The following is a 21,446-nucleotide window of genomic DNA, read 5'->3' as shown; positions in this document are numbered from 1 at the left end:
GCAATATTTATTCAAAATGCCTATTGAGGAGGAGGGGGGAATAAATAATAAATAATAAATAAACATAGAACTTCTCTCCTAGTAATTATTTTTGTTCATATGAGGAGGCAGCTTAACTGAGTTCCTCATGTCTACCTCATCTGAGAAACTAGATTTTGCTTTGGTCCAAATTATGGTACTTATTCTCATAGTAGCTAGCTCTTTTTCTCCATTCTGAAAACGATTAATTTTTTTTCAAAAAACATTTTTTCATAGATTTCCTCAGACATTTTGAAAGTCACTTTTTTAAAAAAAATTATTTTAATTAGCACTCTTCTCTGGATTAAAAATTTATATATATATTTAAATTAGAAACTATAAGATGATACTCCCTTTGCCTTATAATTTCATAAGACATGACTATACACATTTGTATATATGACTTTACAGAACTCTGCAGTGCTGCTGGAATTTCAGTCTCTCTGGTGTAACATATTATTTGGTGTAAGAAAGTAACAGTTTAAATAAAAGGGAAAAAAATCATTTTTTTTAACTTCAGTATCTGATGTAAAAACAATGGGGAATTAATCCAGTCTTTCATGGTAATGTTGTTCTATAAATATACAGCCATTTTTTGACAGCAGTGAAAATATTAGACATTTGCTTATTTTGAAAGAAGATAGAAAGTGTGGGATGAATAAATGTCTGCATGTGAATAGCACAGTGAAAGTGCTGTGCTTCTTAGCTCTACCTTGGAGACACTACTAGCATGATAAATTCTGACTTGGCTTTTGTTTTCAAGTTAACATCACTGGTTCCTTCATTCATTCCATAAGTACTCAACCACTTAGAAGTCCTGCACTCAATACTGAAGACTACTCAACAAAGATCACTATGCTAGCATGATCTTCATCATAATGTGATTCTTCTTGGGTTGAGTAAACAGGATAAAGCACTCTGGGATGCCTTGGGGAATTCCATGGTTTTAAAGATAATCTCTAAGTGAAACAAACAAAAAAAAAAAACACCACAGTACCACAGCATAATAGTATCTCTGCATGGAGAAAAGTATAAAGCATTGTACATCAAACGTAAAGAATCACAAGATATAACTGAAAAAATCTGAAGGTGTCACAAATATAATCCACAAACTCATCTGCACAATGTAATTCCTTGTTTACGTGCAGCAGAGAGATGCTCATTGTTTGACCAGCCACTTTATAAATTGCTGCTCTTTTTTTTTTTCTTTATTATAGCATTGCATAAACCACATCTGACCAGGATATCTTCTGCAGTATACAGTTAAATGCTGCACTTTTTTTGTTGTTGTTGTTTAAACATTTATTTCCTTCTGCCCTTATAATCTTCATTCATTTGCCACATCATCTTTTCTATTTATTCAACAGAAATTATAACTACATCACTGTATCCTCAAAAACAGAAGATACATATCTTGATCTCTCAAGTTAACTGAGAGGAAAATCCATTCTTCTTGAAGAAGTAATTTGAGAGGATCCTCTTTAGCACTGCCTGCCATGAAGAGCTTCAGTTATCTGAAATGAGTAGGAAGAATCTAATAAGAAGAGAACTAGATTACAGTAATATTTGATAACACCCAGTGGAATCTCCTAATGTAGGTAGAACATAAAATATAAAAACTCCAAGAAAGTGGAAATCTTGCTGCAAAGTTTCATGGAGAGAAAGAAGGATCTGTACAGTCCTAAAGAAAAACATTGTTCTTTTATGTGGGCAGGTAGGCAGCTTAAGTATGAGATTTGAACACCATCCTTTCGGAGCCCAAGCATTGCTGTCAACTAGAGTTAAATAACACGTCACTTGGTCTGAGGAAAGAAATTATTTCAAGAACAGTTGAAGCAAAGCAGAAACCGAGTCTCCTAGCTTACATAGGTATTAATATCATTACAACACTACCTTAGTCTGTTTAAAATGCTGCAAAAATATGTTGTGCACAGAAGAAAACACGTAACATATAAGAGTAGCAGGATTTGTTTTTCTTTGCATCCTTTCTCTATATGCTGTCAAAATGTATGCATTTTGCTTTAAATATGATTTTCTATTAAAGTGTGGTTTGATAGTTTCTATTTGAAAGTGTCTTTACTCCTATTTTTTTTCTCTTGTGAACACACTAAAACTAAAAATTGGGACTGATGTACCTTTATTTACATGAAAAAAAAACCATATAATCTTCATGTGCTATTTTTGCTTCACAGTCACATTGAAGTGGTAAAATATCTTCTTCTATATTATTGAAGTGGTAAAATGTTCTGACATATATATATGTAAACCTTCAACAAACTTGAAAATTATAAATCTGTACAGTTATGTACTCAACACTGACAGAGAGCAGTTTCTTTTTATGCTACCTAGAGTCATAAAAAAGAATTACATTAAGGCAGCAGGATCATTATTAGAGTTCTATCATTATCAAGTCCCACTTCAGGTGTTCATTCTCACTACAATTCTGTGACAAATTAGTAATCCTAATGAGTGTTCATACAGTAACTGACATGATGGCAGATTCCTTATTCCTATACCTATAAGACAATAGCATATCATGGGGTTAACAATCACATTGACTTCCCATGAGTAATAAGATGAATAGACTGTTACATTTCTGTGTGTAGTAGTTTATTGAACAGAGAGGATATTGGAAGATACTTCTCTTTAAGCTGGTGTAGTAAAGCTCTTCTTTTCCCGTTGTAAAAAGTTTTTCTCCAGGGTACATAAACAGAAATGGTAGGTTACTCTCTTGCTGTTCTTGGCCTCCAAAGAAATACAAAGGCAATGAGAATAAATCCCTCTACATCTCCTTCATCTCTATTCTGGAAAACATGCAAACAAAACCAAACAAACAAAATAATGTCATTATTTTCTATTGAATACATCATTTTAAGATATTCACTATTGTTGTGAACAGGAAATTGTATTAAAAAGTCAATCTGCCTCAGTCAGAGTGGTGGTCCACTGAAGTTTAATATTGAACTACTGAGGTCAGTTTGAATTCTACATGTGTCAAGATTAAGTCAGGAGTAATTAACATGTCCTTTAATGGGAAGTTCAAAACTCTCAAAGGAAAATGAAAGAAAGTGTGAGCATCGATAAGGACAAATGTTGAAGTGTTTAGGAGACAAGATGGGAAGTGAGAAGATGGGGAACAACAATAAAAAACCACAGAGGTGACTGTCTTTACCCTGGATTAATCACTTCTGACTTCCAATTTCCTGTCTGCTCTATAAACTCTAACTAGAAATGTAGCATTCCACTTTCCTTATTACATATGGGAAATCAATGTAATTGCTTGTCCCACTGAACATTGTTAATATAAACACAAGAGTAAGGGATTTGCTATTTTAGCAATTGACATATGACTACTCTTCAGAAGTTTCTGCTTATCTGTCACAAATTTCAGATAGGGAAAATAAGTATGAGGCACTGCACTGAATTTCATCTCTTGCATGATCATCATTGCTTACTAGCTTCATAGGGAAATTTTAATAGATTCTGTCGTTGGAAATTCCAGCCTCAGCTTTGAGATTTTGCTGTTGGGATTTTGGATTTTTTTATACTTGTGAAGATAATTCTCCTAAAACATGTGCTTCTTACAGATCTGAAGATTTCTGCCTCTCATGTACCAAATAATGAACAGAGAAATGAATGATCCAAAGCAGTGCTTTGTATCCACAGCACCACATCTTTGTGGGGTGATTTAGAATGTCCAGATAATGCTACAGTTCCCAAAGACATTCTAATTGATTACATATCACAAATGATTATTTTCTGAATAACACACTGGCAAGTAGTTGCCTTCAAAAACCTACCATTCTGAAGGCAAAATATCAGTTATTATTAAAAAGTCAGGGTAAAATTTACATGAATTGAATGGGTCTCACCATTCACCACCTCTTATCCTTTCATTTTCTTTGCTGAAGATCAGAGCTGGGGAGAGAAGTCACATTAATTCTTCTGGTTTGGGTTATTTTTACTGTTATAGGCTGCTAAGAAATCTTCATAATATGAGAACTTATGGATGCTAAGATAATTTCATTCATTCTCTTTAGTGGCTTAAAAGGTATGGGCAAGGGCTGAGACCACAAATCCATTCATCAATTTCAGTGATGACATCCTTCATACAGAGAGATATGGTTGTCTCCATTCAACAGTTCCGCTATAAACATTCAGAAACCACTCTGGTGTAACTTCTGTGTCTCCTGGAGTTATTTAATAAACTTTATCTATTGTCTATACACCTGCTTTAAATGTGTGAGTAGCAGGGGACTTGGTTTATTTGGCTTTTAAACTAATGCAACTTATATCTACTTCACCTCTGAAATTCCTTTATGCCTTTAAAACCTTCATCTGAAATACTTTTCTATCGATCTGCATTCCCACAGTCTCCTTTTCCTACAGAAATGGAAAAAGCTTGGAGAAAGAACTGTGCATGAGGTGTTTTTACACTGCTTCAATATGACAGGATTTGTCAGAGGGAGAGGTTCAGAAGCAGAAGGTTCATAAATGATGGACAGGTCTTGTTCTATCCTGAGAAATAGAAACAAATATGAAACTAAAGAAATACTGCAGGGAACATCTATAAACATCATGGAAAATTGTTTAGAAAACATGTTCCTTAAAAAAACTCGTGAGTTACCTATTCTAAATAAGATTCAGAAGCCTGATTCTTTACAATTAAGTGGGGTTTTTTGTTTTATTTATTTGTTTGTCTTTTTGCTTGTTTGTTTTAAGTAGTTTACCTGGGAGAAATCATGAAAATGTTTATCATTATAAGGGAGAATTCCAGAATAATACTTCAGCTAACCACCTTTTATCAGCAAAAATTGTGTTATTCACTGTGTTTACACTCTAGCAGGTTTATAGCACAATTTATTATTTAAAACTTTTTTTGTAACCAGTTGTTTGTCACTATTGGCCTCTATCTTATTTATTTAGCCATTTCAGTATGAGGATGTGGTTCACGGATATTCTTTCCTACAATAAGAAGTTTATTAACAATTCTGAATTGTACCATAATTTCAAACTAGTAGAATTTTTAAAATTTAATAACTTATCAAATTAATCTGCTATTTTACAACCCACTATAAATTAACCATATGCTCTTTTTTTTTTTTTTTTTTTTTCTGTTGTTCACATAATCACTGATGAAAAGAATTGCACCTCAGATCTATTTTAAGGCTACTTTTTCTTGAAATGATTTTATAAAAGAAGCTGGAGTGCATCCTATATTCACAGAAATAGTTGTTTAAAATGATGTTCTAAAAATGCTAAAACTAAACACAAAAAATAACTGTCTCAACTGATTCTTCAAAATAAAATAAAGATGAGAAAAGAGAAAAGATCAAGGGCACAAATCAATGAATTCTAGTGGTAGAACTTTTGTAGCCAGCTGAGGGTTGCTATACATATCAACTGGGAAAAGATCATGATGTGATTAATACTGATTTGCCTTGAAGCTCAACATAAGCAAACTAACTTGGCAGAACCAGCAACAATGCACAGCCATTTTGGGATGCTGTAATAGTACTAATAGCATGAGCAGCTGTAGGAAGTCTTCTAACACATCTGTATGTGAATATATATATGCAAGGTAGCATATAACCTCAAAGAAGACAACAGGGATTGGTGTCATACTTGCACAAACATGATTCAGAAAAATGAGTACAATCACCAAAGTCTGTAAGCTCAAAGCAAGAAATGGAGAGTGGCAGGGAAGATGTCAGGTGGAAACAGGATAATCTAGCAGAAAAAGGGAAAAGAGGCAAACCCTGGCAAAGCAAGATGAAACCGTAAGATATGTCCAATTCAGTGAACTATGTCAAGGCAACTGAGACCACTCCAGTCTCAGAGCATTCTTGTTTCAGAAAAGTGAAGACTAAGGGAGCATCTTCACTAGGATATACTTCTTGTTCTGAAACTCCTCTATGCCTAAACATCTTTCAGGATATGACATAGACTCTGGTTGGTATTTTAAAGGGAATGGGAAAAAGCAGAGCTTTTTCATTCAACTTAATATCACGTTCTTGTTATACAGGCTTAGAATTACGTGATTAAAATTGATGTGCTTTACTTTTGTTGCAGTCATCAGAGTTTGTAAAGATTCTGATTTTGCCATTTCTATGACAGAACATTACATCTGAAAATAAATCCAGCAAGATGGTTTCTACTGTGTTAGCAGGTCAAGCTATTTCTTCTTCAGATATACCTTTTGGCCTACTTACTTACACACTTCTGATCCTTTCTCATTGAAAGTGACCTGTAATTGAGTGCATCAGCCTGAATTAAAGAAATGCATATCAGGGCATCATATCTAAATTAATTTCCTGACTTTGCATTTAGTCTTCTCTGTGCTACCAATTATGAAAATGAAAGCTAGGGCACACGCATACCGGAAAAAAGGACTTTGACAAGGTTGCAATTCTGCTAAATTAAGGACATCTTGCCAGTTGCCAGTGCTTGAGGGCACTTGTGTACAATGCGTTGGGGCTGGAATGAATTCTGAAGCTGTACAAAATGTCTCTTAAATAGACATAAATTCAAGCCTTAACCTTGCAGTATTCTATCTCTTGGTGACATCACTAGGCAGAGTAGCACACCTTTGCAGGAAATGGAAAAGTAAAAAGACATCCACTACATATCCTGGCACTAATCACTGAAAGATCTCTATCCATATATGTGTTTTGTTCTGCCAACAGTGGTAATGTCTGAGGGCTTTTTTCCAGGGACATTTGATGTATAGCCTTGATAGCAATATTGATAATTTAGTACTATTTCAGTAATAAAGATGCTATGGTGCCACAGTATGCTTAATGCAAAGGCTTTGAATTAAGCAAACAACAAAGGCCACTGGAGCTGTCAGGTTCTACCTGATCTTCTCTTGGCCTGCCAGAAGATTTGTTTTCCAAAAAGTCAACTGTTAACAGTATTTATAAAAACATTGTAAATGTTTACTCAGTTGTGGCTCAGCTTATGGGCATGGCTTTTCAGACTTAGACCATGGATGACAAAAACTGAAGATCAGATCAGGTATTTGTATTTGAAAAAAAAAGTTCACAGAGGTCTGTTCTGAAGATACATTTATTTGAGAAATGTCAACTATAAGCTTAGATGTAATGCCTGCTTTGTTGTATCTGAATCTCATGACTCTCAAGTGTAACAAGAAGTGTTAAGTCTTACTCAACTCATCAGGGCACGCTAGGGGCCACCCAGCCGGGAAGCAGCCTAGAAGAAAAAAGACCTCAAGGTTCTGATGGGCAACAAGTTGAATGTGAGCTATCAACGTGCCCTTGCCACCAAGAAAACTAATGGTATCCTGGGCTGCAATGAGACTTGCCAACGTAACAAAGCAGGTGGTATTTTCAATTCAGCATTCGTGAGGACAAATCTGACCTACTCTGTCCAGTTCTAGCCTGTGCAGTATGAGAGACATGATCATACTGGAGATAATCCAATGAAGGGTCACAAAGATGTTTAAGGGAGTAAAGCAGCTCTATGAGGAGAGCTGAAACAGACCAGCCTAGAGAAGAGAAAACTTAGGTCAGTAAGTACCTGAAGGAAGGGTGCAGTCAAGCTCTTTTCAGTTGTGCCAGGTGCCAAGACAAGAGTCAATGGGCATAAACTGGTGCAAAAGAGGTTCTGTCTTTGAGGAATGCCAGCTGCAGGCTTGGTTGTAATATTCTCTATGTTGCTACCTCATGCAGTTCTGCAAGCAAATGTGCAGGAAACACTTTTTCACACATTGTCCAGAGAAGTTGTGAAATCCTTGGAAATGTTCAAAAGAAGCCTGCATGTGGTCTTAGGCAATTCGCTATGGGTGGCCCTTCTTGAAAAACCAGCTGATCTCCTGGTGTCCCTTCCAATTCTATTTGTGCTCAAGACATTTCCTAATAAGTTTCCTAAATCTGTGGGAAAAAATAGAGCAATTTCAACATTAAAATATTTAGGACATGTGAAATAATAACTGCTTAAAACTGCAGATGTATATGTGAAACGATAACCACTCAAAACTGTATCAGCAGTTGATTCATCCCACTACGAGTTGTATTTGCAACCTGTTTTCTCCACTCAGGTTTTTGTGACTGACAATTCTGTGAACACAGCAGATTTGAGCAATGGCTAACATACTATTTTGTTTCAAGAAACAAATCATGTACATCATATCTTGTGGCTAAAAGCTTTAGAGATCAACACAAGATTCTCACTTCCTCTTTAATGGAAAATTTAAAATTGCTTGAGTCATTTTTTTAGATCATTTAATAAAATATTAGGCAGAGGCGTGATTGCAAGTGTTTGATAGTGCTTCAGTGATCACTCTTATTGTTAGAAATAGAAAAGATTTGTATTGTGCTCTGCTAAATCATGCTGCCTTTTCAGATTTTGTAGATGAACATAAATATGCTTTTATCTACTAATATAACCTCAAAAAACTCTTTGTTAATGCCACATACATATTTTGAACAAGAGAAGTAAAGTGCTAAATTGTTTATGCTTCTAAGACTTACATACACAAAAAAGAAACCAAAGGAACACTGAATGTTTTCAAACTTGCTTTCTCTGCTATTTTAAAAATCTTACAGACTTGAGAGATAGGCCTGTGCAGACAACATGCAGTTCCACAAAATCAAGAGCAAGGTGCTGCACCTGGGCTGGAGCAATCCCAAGCATGAATGCAGATTTGGTGGAGAATGGATTGACACCAGCCCTGAGGAGAAGGACTTATGGCTCTTGATTGATAAAAAATTCAACATGAGCTGTCAATGTGTGTTTGCAATCCAGAAGGCCAGCTGTTGGACTGGATGATGTTGGAATTCTTTTCTAACCTTGGTAATTCTATGATTCTACGCATCCTGGGCTGCATCAAAATACATGTGGACAGCAGGGTTAGGGAGAAGATTATCCACTTCTGATCTGCTCTCATAAGATGTCACATGGAGTACTGCATCCATCCCCAACACAGGAAAGATGTGAAGCCATTTGAGCGGGTCAAAAGGAGTTCCATAGAGATGATCAGAAGGCTAGTACATCGCTCCTACTAAAAGAGGCTGAGATAGATGAAGCTGTTCATCCTGGAAAAAGAAGGCTCTGTGGAAGGGCTGTGGTGGCCTTTCAATGCCTAAGGGGAGTCTACAGTAAAGGTGGGGAGGGACTCTTTGTCAGGGAGTGCATTGACAGGACATGGGATCCTTCGAAGTAGGAGGGTAGGTTTAGATTTGATGTTAGGAGGATATTCCTTACTATGAGGGTGATGATATTGCCCAGAGAACCAGTGGATTCTCCATCTCTGGAAATATTCAAGGCCGGATTGGATAGGATTGGACAGGACAACCTGGTCTAGTGAGTATAGATGTGCCTACCTATGGCAGTGGGGTTAAACCAATATCCATTCCAACCCTAACTATTCTATTATTCTATAACACATGCACATATTCATATTTCACAAAAATAAACATATAATTATATACTGATGTATGTGTACATAAACTAACACTCGCACATGTTTTTAATTTCTGTATACAGTGATTTTTTTTTCTGCATTGATTACTTAGCTTTATAAATATCAATAAGCAGATTTTTTAATATACATTGAATTCATCAACATTAAATTAAATATGCAGACTGTTGGTGTCTTGGCCTCTAACCCAACAAGGCAGAATGTGAAGACACATCCTCTCCAACTGACAGATTTCTGTGTTGAGATCACGCGGCACGTGTGGGACAACCAGGGGATCAGGCCCAGCCAGCATGGGTTCACGGAGGGCAGGTCCTGCTTGACCAGCCTGATGTCCTTCTATGATCTAGTGACTGTTTGGTAGACGAGGGAAAGTCTGTTGATGTAGTCTGCCTACACTTCAGCAAAGCTTTTGACAGTGTCTCCTGCAGCATTCTCCTGCAGAAGCTGGCAGCCCATGGCTTGGACAGGTACACTCTAGGCCGGATAAGGAACTGCCTGTAGAGCTGGGCCCAGAGAGTGGTGGTGAATGGAGCTAAATGCAGCTGGAGACCTGTCACAAGTTATGTTCTCCAGGGGTCGGTGCTGGGGCCTGTCCTCTTCAGTATCTTTATTGATGACCTGGATGAGGGCACTGAGTGCACCCTCAGTAGCTTTGCAGATGACACCAAATTGGCTGGAAATGTGGATCTGCCTGGGGGTAGCGAGGCCCTACAGAGGGATCTGGACAGGCTGGAGAGCTGGGCTGAAGCCAGTGGGATGAGGTTCAACAAAACCAAGTGTCGAGTCCTGCACTTTGGCCACAAAAAACCCAGGCAACGCTACAGGCTTGGGGCAGAATGACTGGAAGACTGTGTGGAGGAAATGGACCTGTGGGTATTGATTGATGCTCAGCTGAACATGAGCCAGCAGTGTGCCCAGGTGGCCAAACAGGCCAATGGCATCCTGGCTTGCATCAGAAACAGTGTTGCCAGCAGGAACAGGGAAGTGATTTTCCCCTGTACTCAGCTCTGGTGAGGCCACACCTCGAGTACTGTGTCCAGTTTTGGGCCTCTCACTGCAAGAAAGACATTGAAGCCCTGGAGCGGGTTCAAAGAAGGGCGACAAAGCTGGTGAGGGGTCTGGAGCACAGGGCTGATGAGGAGAGGCTGAAGGAGCTGGGAATGTTCAGTCTGGAGGAGGCTCAGGGGAGACCTCATTGCTCTCTGTAACTGCCTGAAAGGAGGTTGCAGTGAGCTGGGGGTCGGCCTTTTCTCTCATGTGATTGGTGATAGAACTAGAGGGAATGGCTTCAAGCTGTGCCAGGGGACGTTAGGAAATACTATTTCTCTGAAAGAGTGGTCATGCAGTGGAATGGGCTGACGAGGGAGGTGGTGGAGTCACCGACCCTGGAGATGTTCAAGGAACGTTTGGATTTTGTGTTGAGGGAGGTGGTTTAGTGAGAACTATTGGTGATGGGTGGTTGAACTGGACGATTTTGTAGGTCTTTTCCAACCTTGGTGATTCTGTGATTCTGTGATCTGCAGAAAAATATTTTTGTCCACTAATTTACTATTAATTTATACATTAGTGTTTATTTATTTATTTTTATTTTGACTGAATGTTATTCTCTCTAAATTAGATTCAGTTATCAGTGTTTTCACCAGCTTCTGGTCTTGTGGCTGATCTCCAAAATACTGATTCAAAATATTTGCTCAGTCCTTGGTCTGGGCATTCTCAACTCCCTTTGCCAAGTATTTAGCAACACAGAGTAATATCATCATTGCACTGAACAATCAGTCTTGCCCTGAAATGAATACGTAAAGTTCACTTAAAAAACAGAAACAGTTTATAAAACTTACTGGATATTTACATTTGAAGAGAAGAATTGAAATGTCGTGTAAAAGAAGTTTACTCTGTAGAATTAGCTTTAGGTAATTTTGCAGTTTCATTTACCAGATGCTTTAAGTTAACAGTCAAATCATTTGTCTCATCTTCCTCTCTTCTCTGACCTTATACACATGCACACACTCATATGCTATTGCTAACAGAAAGCAAAGTGAAATAATAAGTATTACTCTATGGAGTTTTTATTAATCTCTGCACCATTCTGTAACAAAAAGACATGTAATGATTTTGTACATCTGGACAACATATAAAAACAACAATTTCTGTAGTTTTCTTATAATCTGTAGCATGATCATATAATAGCTAACACAGATGCACTGTCATTTGTTTTGTGGGATTTTGCCCAGCTCTTATTTTCATGATGATGTGACTACCTACTACTTTGGTATAGCCATGTCAAAGGAGAATGATAATATGTATCTGATGATCATATTCTTTAATTATTGGGCACTGTTATATAAGTCACTATTAAAACCTCATGCATAGCACCTCTCAGAGTTCTGGTACAACAATTACAGGAATAATTAACTATGAATGGAACAGTTGCAGTGAAGAAGAATATGGAAAGCCTACCTGAGAAAATGCAGATGACAATTTGTTATTTTCATCCAAGAAAACCAAAAGATGAGAGGAGATGTGGTTGCTCTTCATAAATGCAATGGTTAGAAGATGGCTGCTGGAGAAGAAGAGTGATCTCCCCTGAACTGAAAACAAAAGCATAAAGACTAGAAATTAATTAGCCATGAATAAATTTACATTAAAATCTAAAAGCTTTCAAATAATTAGGATAGTTATAAAACTATAAAAGAATTGAATAAAACTATGAAAGAATTGAATAGAATCAGAGGAACGTAGGGGTGTGTTTTAATATTAATTTAGCCAGTTTATTAAGAGGTTGAGTGATGTGGCCATATTGTACAGGGAATTGCTCAGGGGAGATGTTATTGCTCTCTACAACTTCCTGAAATGAGGTTGTAGCAAGGTAGGAGTCAGCCTCTACTCACAGGTAACAGCGATAGAACCAGAGAAAATGGACTTAATTGATCAGGGGAGGTTCATTAGGGAAAGTTTATTCTCAGAAAATGTGGTAAGGTAGTGGGGCAGGCTGTCCAGGGAAGTGGTGGAGTCACCTGTCCATGAAGGTATTCAAGAAAAGGTGGGATGTGGCACATGGTTTAGTAGGTGTGGTGATGATGAACTGATGGTTGGACTAGATGATTTTAGTGGTCAACCTTGATGACTTTATGATCGTATGATTTTAATGGATAAGAAATGCCATTTCAGTGCCACATAAAATACTGACACATTTACTACTGGTGCATACAGGCCTTATCGGAAAGCTAATTTACCTGCAGATGCATTTACAGGATACAGGGCTTCGCTTTTTCCCTCCTAGAGGCACTTGATTTTATGTATAGAATATCTATTTGTAATGAGCAAATCTATGTTTAATCATTTCCTAGCTTTATTTGTTTTACAGACATAGGTTTTGTCTTTGATTACTTGGTAACACACTTGTAAACATGTAAATAATTAACATGTAAATAATTTCCTAGAATAGGAAGGTCATTTGTACCACAAGTAAGTGAAACAAATAAGTTTTGACATGCAAATCTAACTCATAAATCAGTATGCATCTCCTGTAGGCATGTGATCAAAGGGGTTACCTCACCCTTTTTGTAAACACTCAATGCCTCTATAGACAAAATAATTAAGTAATTATAAAGCAGAATAATTTTAAGGAGTTTTTTTCTGAATCACTTTTAGAGTACTAACGTTTCTTTGTATCGTGAAAATTCTTCAACATATCTGATACTGAGTAGAAGAAAGAAACCATAGTAATTTCTGTAAGAAATTATGTTATTTCATGTCTATTTCAAACAACAATAGTACTACAGACATTGAAGCACACTTTTCAAAAATTTTAGTGCCACAGATCTGTACTGTCACATGCAATATTCATTTTTATTTATGGCAGGAGATTCTCAAGTAAGTAAGTTGTAAACGTTAGATACAAAAAAAAAGTATATATGTTACTTTATCAGCCTAGATTTCTTTTTTTCACAGGAACAAAATTATCAGAGCAAGGCATCGTTTTTCCCAGTCTCTGTGATGATATAAACTTCGAGCGGTGATCCTGTGTTGTATACAGATTCAACTAAGAAATGTGTCAGAATTTTGTAGTGAAAGTATAATCCTTTCTGATACTGATTGAACGGTTCATGTCTTCAGCTGCCAATGTGCTGTTGTGCTCAGTATTTTCAAGTTTCAAACCTCTGAATTCCATTCAGCTTGAAGAATAACAGATATACCTTAGCCTATTTGATAAAATATCTTATGTTAAATGAAAAGGATAAATATGCACAGAAAAAGCTCCAGGTTATAGATTTTTTTTTTCTAGCTCTGAAAATCTAGGCCAACATCTTTTTAATAACTTGCTCTTTTAATGTGGCTTCCATGCTACAATTTTTTATCATAGAATCATAGAATGGTTGGACTGGAAAGGACCTCAAAGATCATGAGGCTCGACCCCCCCCAGATACCAGACCAGGCTGCCCAGGGCCCCATCCAACCTGGCCTTGAACACTTCCAGGGATGGACAGGGCATCCACAGCCTCTCTGTTGTGTTGCAGCTGTTCCAGCACCTCACCACTCTCATAGCCCACAAGTTGACATAACGCTAAATATGAATTGTTTTGTTTTGTTTTTGTCTGCATGAACTTCAGGTCATAGAGAACATCCCATTTCTGCTTATATAACTGAAATTTACACACCAAATTTCTCTTAAAACTGTTTTATAGATTAGTATATTAAAATCTTCATGGGTAAAGTAGCCAAAATATTGCTTAAAGAAACTCTTTTTTTCCTTTAGGACATCTGCCTGAATCAAGAAATGAAACAGAAGATGCTGAAAGTTATCCAGGTGATCACAGTTCCTGATATCCATGTTGATTTGGGACATGGATAGGCTTTGAATACTCAAAGTTCTTGTATTGCTTCTGCTTTCTTAACCTCAGTAGTTAATGTTTAACAGGTAAATGCTGCATGAATGTTGAATAACTACAAGTCCTTGGGATCTATTTCAACGTGGCATAACCATTTACAGTAAACAATTTTGTAATTCCATTAAATATTCTGTCTGTAATTAACATATACCAAAGGCTCTCCCATAGGCTAATGCTAAGTGTAGTGTGGATGCAAAATTGCAAAGTCAAATCTAACCCTGCTATCCTCTTCTGGGGACTGATTATGGTGAAAGATACCCATCTGGCTTTCTCTTTGTCTGCTTTCACTATGTCTAAGGTATTTTCATTCTGCAGCAGAATAAGTATGCATTCTGCATCCTAACATTGTGTTTATTGAACTGTGTATTGAGAAGCCACAAAGAGCACCTCAATTTTATCTTGGCATTTCACTTGGTTCTGACTTCCCAACAAAATGTTAGTCTTACAGAAAAGCATATTGCAGATCTGGCCTCATGTAGTTGTTAAAGACAATCTGGCACACTGATAGGAGTGTTTTGGCCTGCTGTCCTAGCTAAATCCCCAGTGAGATAATTACATTCTCTTACTCTGGATATCTTTGCCGACACTAAAATTTCTTTATTTCTCCTCATAAACCGTTGTGGAGAAGTGTGGTGTGATGGTAAGGAGCCTGGCAGATGTCGCACATAATGTATTATCCATAAAAATGCTATCAGCCTCTTTGGTTTGAGGTAAATTATGCACTCCCAAATTTACAGTGTATGTGCTGAAATACTGAACACATGCATAAAAAGTGTCTCAACCCAGATAAAAATATTACACTATCAAGAAGCTTCTCTAATATAAAGGGAGAAAAGCCCTGGAGAATCTCTCCCTGGAAAATATAACAAGAATAATAAAAAATTGCTGAGAATAACTTTGTTAGATAGAAATTTGTATAAATAGTAGACTTTCATGCAACCACCTTCTGCTCCCCAAAATTTGCTAAACAGGTTAAAAAGAACTTTTATTTTACGTACTATGAAGAAAATAACTGCAACCAGGAAATAGCAGTTAGGAATATGCTATTATTACATACAAGTATCTTATTTATTCAAAGTTATAAATGAGAATGAATACTTACTACTGCTGCAGGGCAGTTCTCATAAACAGGTGTCTTCTACACACAGAAAGTAGAGACAGTTGCATTCCCAACCTATCATCAACCCTTTCTTATGTGCTTGTCTCGACTTGCCTGTCCAGGCTGTGATCTGTATTTTTCCTTAAAAGTCTGAGATTTTTTTTCTATTTCCTGTATTTTAGCATCGGAAGAACAGTTTAAGGTACATCTGAGTACAGATGCTCTGAAAACAATCAGAAAGGCACGTGTGGACTCTGAGCATTTGTGCCTGAGACCACAACCTTAAACATAACTTGCAGAGCACAGAGAGAAAGCAAAGAAATTTATTTCAACAAATCTAAATGCATTTCCCCAAAAGTTACTTGCAGAGCTGGGTGAAAAAATCTAGTAAAGCTTTGTCTTAAATTTTTGTTGGAAATGGGTTTCTATAAGGCCATTGTACGTCACTGCTGAAGAATAAATCTAGACTTTAGAACTGAACCCAATGAAAGCTCTGTTGTACACTAAGTAGGCACTGAACAAGTATATTTCCATAGATGCCTAGTAGTAATACTGTGCTACAGACATTAGTGTATTTCTGAAGCATAGATACAATTTCCCCTTCAGTAAGAAAGGAAAAGCTCCCTTGCAATAAGATGTCCCCTTCACATTCTTTGACAAGGATAATCCTTGATCCAAAGATCTAATATGGCACTGGTATTGACCTTGGTGCACATGTAACTGTGACCTCTCTAAGCTTCAAAACTCACACAAAGGATTTGCTGAGTTATTGCAGGGAGAAATAGTGTTTCTATTCTATCTCCTTCACTGTCTCTGAAGGAATTACAGTGATTATATCTTTCTTGGTGGTAATATACCAGGAGAAATGCAGAGTAATGAGTGGAGAGTGGACCTGTCAAGTTAGAAGTCTTCAGGAACTACATGCTTAAACTAATATTTCAGAAGGGTCGAGATCAAGCTGTGACAATTCAATCAAGTGTAGGAAAGAGTGTGAGCATGTCATGGCAGCAAGATTTCCTATTCTTTTCTGTTTAATAAATTCAAGACCATGAGTGAACAACAAACCCACCATCTCTTAGTGAAAGTAATGGCATCTATTAGCTTTAAAAATCACAGGTGATTTACCCTGAACTTAAGAAAGTATTGATTGTGCTTTCTCCCAAGGTGAATGATTTTCAGGAAAGTTAATATTTCTAATATTTGACACTATACTACACTTTCTTATAATCATAATTCAAACAACCTGGCCTTTAGCACCTCCAGGGATGGGGCATCCACAGCTTCTCCAGGCAGCCTGTGCTAGGGCCTCACTGGCCTCTGAGTAAAGAATTTGCTCCTAACATCTAACCTAAATCTCCCCACTTCTAGTTCAAAGCCTTTCCTCCTTCTCCTATCACTATAAGATTTGTAAAATGTTGTTCTTGCTCCTGTTTATAAGCTACTCTCAAGTACTGAAAAGCTGCCATGACTTCTTCCTGGAGCCTCTCTTCTCCAAGGTGATTAAGCCCAGCTGTTCCATCATTTCTCCATAGAAGAGTTGCTCCCTCTCTTTTCATGGCCCTCCTCTGAGCCCACTCCAACAGCTCTACATCCTTCTTATACTAGGGCCTCAGGGCTGAACACAGAACTCCAGATGGGGCCTCACAAGGGTGTACCAGAGAGGACAATCCCTCCCCCTTTTTGCTGGCCACCCCTCTTTTGATGCAGCCCTGGTTACCACTGGTCTTTTGGTTAACATAATTTCTGTGTCAGCAATAATGTTGTGAGTGCAGTTGTGTGCTGTTCTCAAGCTTATCTTCTCTCCTATATATTCCTTTGCCTGTTATTGCGGAAGCACATTTCTAATAAAGAACTATTCCTAAAATTTTTATTGGGTTACCGGGGGTTGAGAGAAATCAGAGTAAGTGGAAGTGCTTAATAATTCTGTGGAGCCAAGAGCTGCCCCAGTTTCACTTTTCATTCTGCAGTAATGGTTTCCAGAGGAAATTCTGAAAAACGCTTTCAGACGAGATAAAACATATGCAGAATTTCCATAAGTTGCTTCAGGAACCTTGCTACTGTCATATACTAAATATTACAGATTACCTTTATGCACTAGCTACTATGCGCTCCCCAGCTGAGGAGTAATGATTTAAATGAAGATAAACTCTGGTATAACTTCAAGTACAGCCAGTAAGAGTGTGGGCTATGGGAGAAATCTGCAATTTAAAGAACAAAACAAAAGAAAATACAACAAAAATCTCGCGTTAGAAATGTTTTAAACTGGGGACATTCTAAAAGAAAAATGAGTTTTCTGTACAAGTACCTATCTTGATATTTTAGTATATAGAGAAGTATCAGTAAAAAATGTTATTGCCATCTTACTCACATGGCATTTAATTGCAGATTTTTTTTATTTTGTCATATTGTTAGTTAAATATTGATTGGTTCAAAGATGAACTAAAACACTGGTACTTTCTTTCCCAATTAGGATAACTTCTCTGCATGCCAACAGATATGACTCTAGCTAAAATAACTGTACAAGTGGAGATGTAAAAAAGTCTTACATAATACATCATACTGCACCTCAATAATGATTTATAAGTTAGAAGTAGTAGAGTAGCTGTACTGTTTCATATCTCTGCCCACATTTTTTCCTATTGGGAATGAAGTGAGAGAGCTTGATAGCTTATATTTATTTTAGAGTTCTGTTTTCCAGTTTGCCATGAGTAAGTTGTCTTATAACAGTGAAAAAATGTCCAGTTACAGATTCCTCACTGCCAACAGCAATGTTGTTGGGGTTAAAGATTCTCATGTTCTGACTGAGAAGCTGCATGCTATCTGTGGCACATTAAATTGTTTCGCAATTGAGAAATATTCATAATTAATATTTGGTATATGTGCTCCATGGATGAAGAAGATATTCTTATTTTCATAACTTTTTCACAATTTTTAATTAACATTAATTTGATGATCTGGTTTTCTATGTCTTACTGCTGTAAGAGATATCATCTTGATTTCTGCTGACTGTTCTCCAATTAGTGAGTTAATGTGCAACTTTTCTCCCTCATCTAAAAGTTAAATTTCTACTCAGAAAATATTTACTCTTCCTTCAGCTTTCATCTTAATGCCACAGTGTCATTCTCCAGCAGTCAAAATAAATGACATCTTTTAAAGTATTTCTCTTTATCTTTTTACTATCATGTTTTTATTACACTAAAAATAAGATACTTCTTTCATCTTCTAAGGACTAGCCCTAATGAGTTAGTACTCCTTCTACCTGATTAGAACTGCTAAGGTGACCATCAGTATTTTTTACTATTTTTAGGCAAATACATATAAATGGTTTATTTTATATATATTAATGTATGTGTATATACAATATTATAAATATATACTGAGAGACTCAGCTCAGGGTCCTATAAGTTAATAAGGAATATGTACTTTTTAATCTCATAGAAGGACACATATAAGGCATATCTGAGTCTTAATTTATCCCTCAGTTTTCTTTTTGAGAATGTTTTGCATAAATTTCCACATAAGAATTCACACTTCATAGAGGCTTTTCCAAGTTTTTAATGGGGAAATGATTTGTTTCAGTGCCACTGTTTAATCACATATTAATGGATGCAAATAATATTTTATGTGTTTTTTTTCTTTGTATCTTGTGGATTACTACTAAGTCAACTAATCTGATTCAGAGAAGTAATTTTTTCTTTGCATATCATGTATTGCAAAGGATTACATTACATGAGTTTCAAGGAAGGTAGAAATGCAAACTGCATTTCTGTATTAATAAAGAGATGTTAATTCCTCTGACTTGAGGTGATTAGCATGAGTCTTTTCAAGTTCTGTGAGTATATTAATTTTAAGAACATGGATAAACTCATAAAGATTATTAAAAAGACACAAATATTTCCAGTACAATTATTTTACATTTGCTTGGAGCACCATGAATTTGGGAGTTCTCATTTATTTAAGTTTTACTATTCAATTTTGAGTTATTTTATTTGTTTTTAAAAATTATATTACACTTTCATAGATGAATTTGCATATAGATCCCTGAGACCATACAAAGAATTTGAAGTAGGATACAATCAAAGCATTACAAACTAATCCCTCAGAACAGCCTGTGAAAACTTAAAACCAGGTTAATTCTATTTGCTGATATTGTTGTAGGTTAGAAGTTTATTGACACCTGTAGAATTTTAAATGCTGAATTTCACATAACAATTCTAAAATGTAGTATTGTACATTTAGTTTTAAAATACGTTGCAATGAACTCTGCTGGAATTGTAATTAACTTCTCTTAGTAGAGATGAGCTAATAAAGTGGATTGGAAGAACTAAATTAAAAAAAAAATTGTGATGCTTCAGGGTATCTAATTTTTATCTTTAACTGTGCTTATTCCACAGAAAAGAAAAATTTCTTCTAGGTGTAAATGTGAATTATAAAATGTGGCCTCATATTGTTTAAGATAAATCAGATTATTTTAAGTGTTTGTTTTGTTTTTGTTTTTGTTTTTTTTGGTGTATTTTGAATCCAGAGACTCCAATTTTCATTGGACTGAAGTTACAGAAGTCAAACACATATAAAACACTTATTATATAAGATGGATCTGTTCAAACAAATATGTATATAATGGAAGGCAGGGACTGAAAAAAGGCTGTATGATAAAGTGAATTTTGCTATGAAATAGTTAAGAATCCTGATCTAGGACACACTTCTCATCTTTTAGAGAAGCCATTTGCAAACCTTAAAGTAAAAAGCTAAGACTAGTCTGAAAACAGTGCAGTAGAGTCAAAAATAATGTGGAAAATACTGGAAAACAGTACAACTATTTCAGTTTCAACTCAAAGTATGACACCTTTTTTGTTTGTGGGTTGTGTTTTGTTTGTTTGTTTTTGCTGCTGTTGGTTTGGTGATTTGCTTTTACTCAACAGTCATTGGAGTTATCTGTAGTTTACAGCAGGGAATGTCAACGTCTGGTAAAATCAAGGAGTTATATAGCTAAGAGAAACATTCAAGGTAATGCAGATCTGCTACATGGTCACATGTATCATTTGTTAACACACAGTGCGTTAACTGATCTTAGTATAGGTTCGTATTTGAAACAAATACAGATATTGTTCTTTTCAGCATTTGCCATGAGGACACTTCAATTCAAAATGAGAGGTTACTTATAATTTGATCATCTGCTCATTTCATTAATTAGATTGAAAAAAAGGCTTTTTTAGCAATTTCATTATTGTTCAAAATGAATAATCCTCTTCACAGTATCTCTGTGCAAATTTCTTCAAATATAAAAGCACTGAAAGCACTACAGAAATATTGAAGCATTTCTCAATATTCTTACATTAAATATGTGAAACAATATCTGAAATTTGTGTATAGAACATGACAAAAGACACATACTGCCTACATTTTCATTAGTCTGGGCACTGGTATCGTTTTGGTAACTTATATTTGAGTGGTACTGTGCTCAGTGAGGTTCAATTTGTAATTCCTGCTTGAAAAGAAAGTTGTATTTGTATATTTATTTATTTATTTTCTTTGCTCCTTAACCTATCTTTTCCATGTATTACCCTCACTTCTTCTACTTTGGTTTTAGAAAGAAGAATGTCAGCATGAGTTTTGTTAAACTAGAGTGATTCAACAGAGCAGGGGCCATGAGATCAGTACACATTGATAAAGTGAGAACAAAATGCCTTTGTAAAACTAAAAATGGACTGTCACTCTCCTACAGTGATAGGCAATAAACACTTGAAACAGAATTACAGAATGTTTGTGGATGGAAGGGAGCTTTGGAAGATATCTGATATAATTCATGTTTTTTACTTGAATTCATGTTTTACATGAATTCATTTTTTTTACAAGATACACAATTAGTTCTATGGCGCACCATTTCACAATTTTTGCTGGGCTCTTGAAGTACTACACTGATATTTCACCTAATTTGTTTATTGTTCAACAACTTTTGGCTTGCTCCTTTTAATTAAGAAAGGATAAATCTGACCAG

General features: G+C 36.2%; 1 long non-coding RNA gene across 1 annotated transcript; it reads left to right on the top strand.

The window, feature by feature from the left end:
• Nucleotides 1-13,110: 13,110 nt before the first annotated feature.
• Nucleotides 13,111-18,606, top strand: LOC128072198 (uncharacterized). Its single transcript, XR_008202168.1, has 3 exons — nt 13,111-13,191; nt 14,217-14,267; nt 16,887-18,606. It is a non-coding gene; the product is annotated as an uncharacterized LOC128072198 (long non-coding RNA).
• The last annotated feature ends 2,840 nt before the right edge of the window (nt 18,607-21,446 follow it).

The sequence above is a fragment of the Tympanuchus pallidicinctus genome, unplaced genomic scaffold (assembly GCF_026119805.1).
Source record: "Tympanuchus pallidicinctus isolate F22 unplaced genomic scaffold, pur_lepc_1.0 scaffold7, whole genome shotgun sequence".
Classification (NCBI taxonomy): domain Eukaryota; kingdom Metazoa; phylum Chordata; class Aves; order Galliformes; family Phasianidae; genus Tympanuchus; species Tympanuchus pallidicinctus.
The sequence above is the reverse complement of the archived record's forward strand: the minus strand, read 5'-3'. Positions and strand labels throughout refer to the sequence as shown.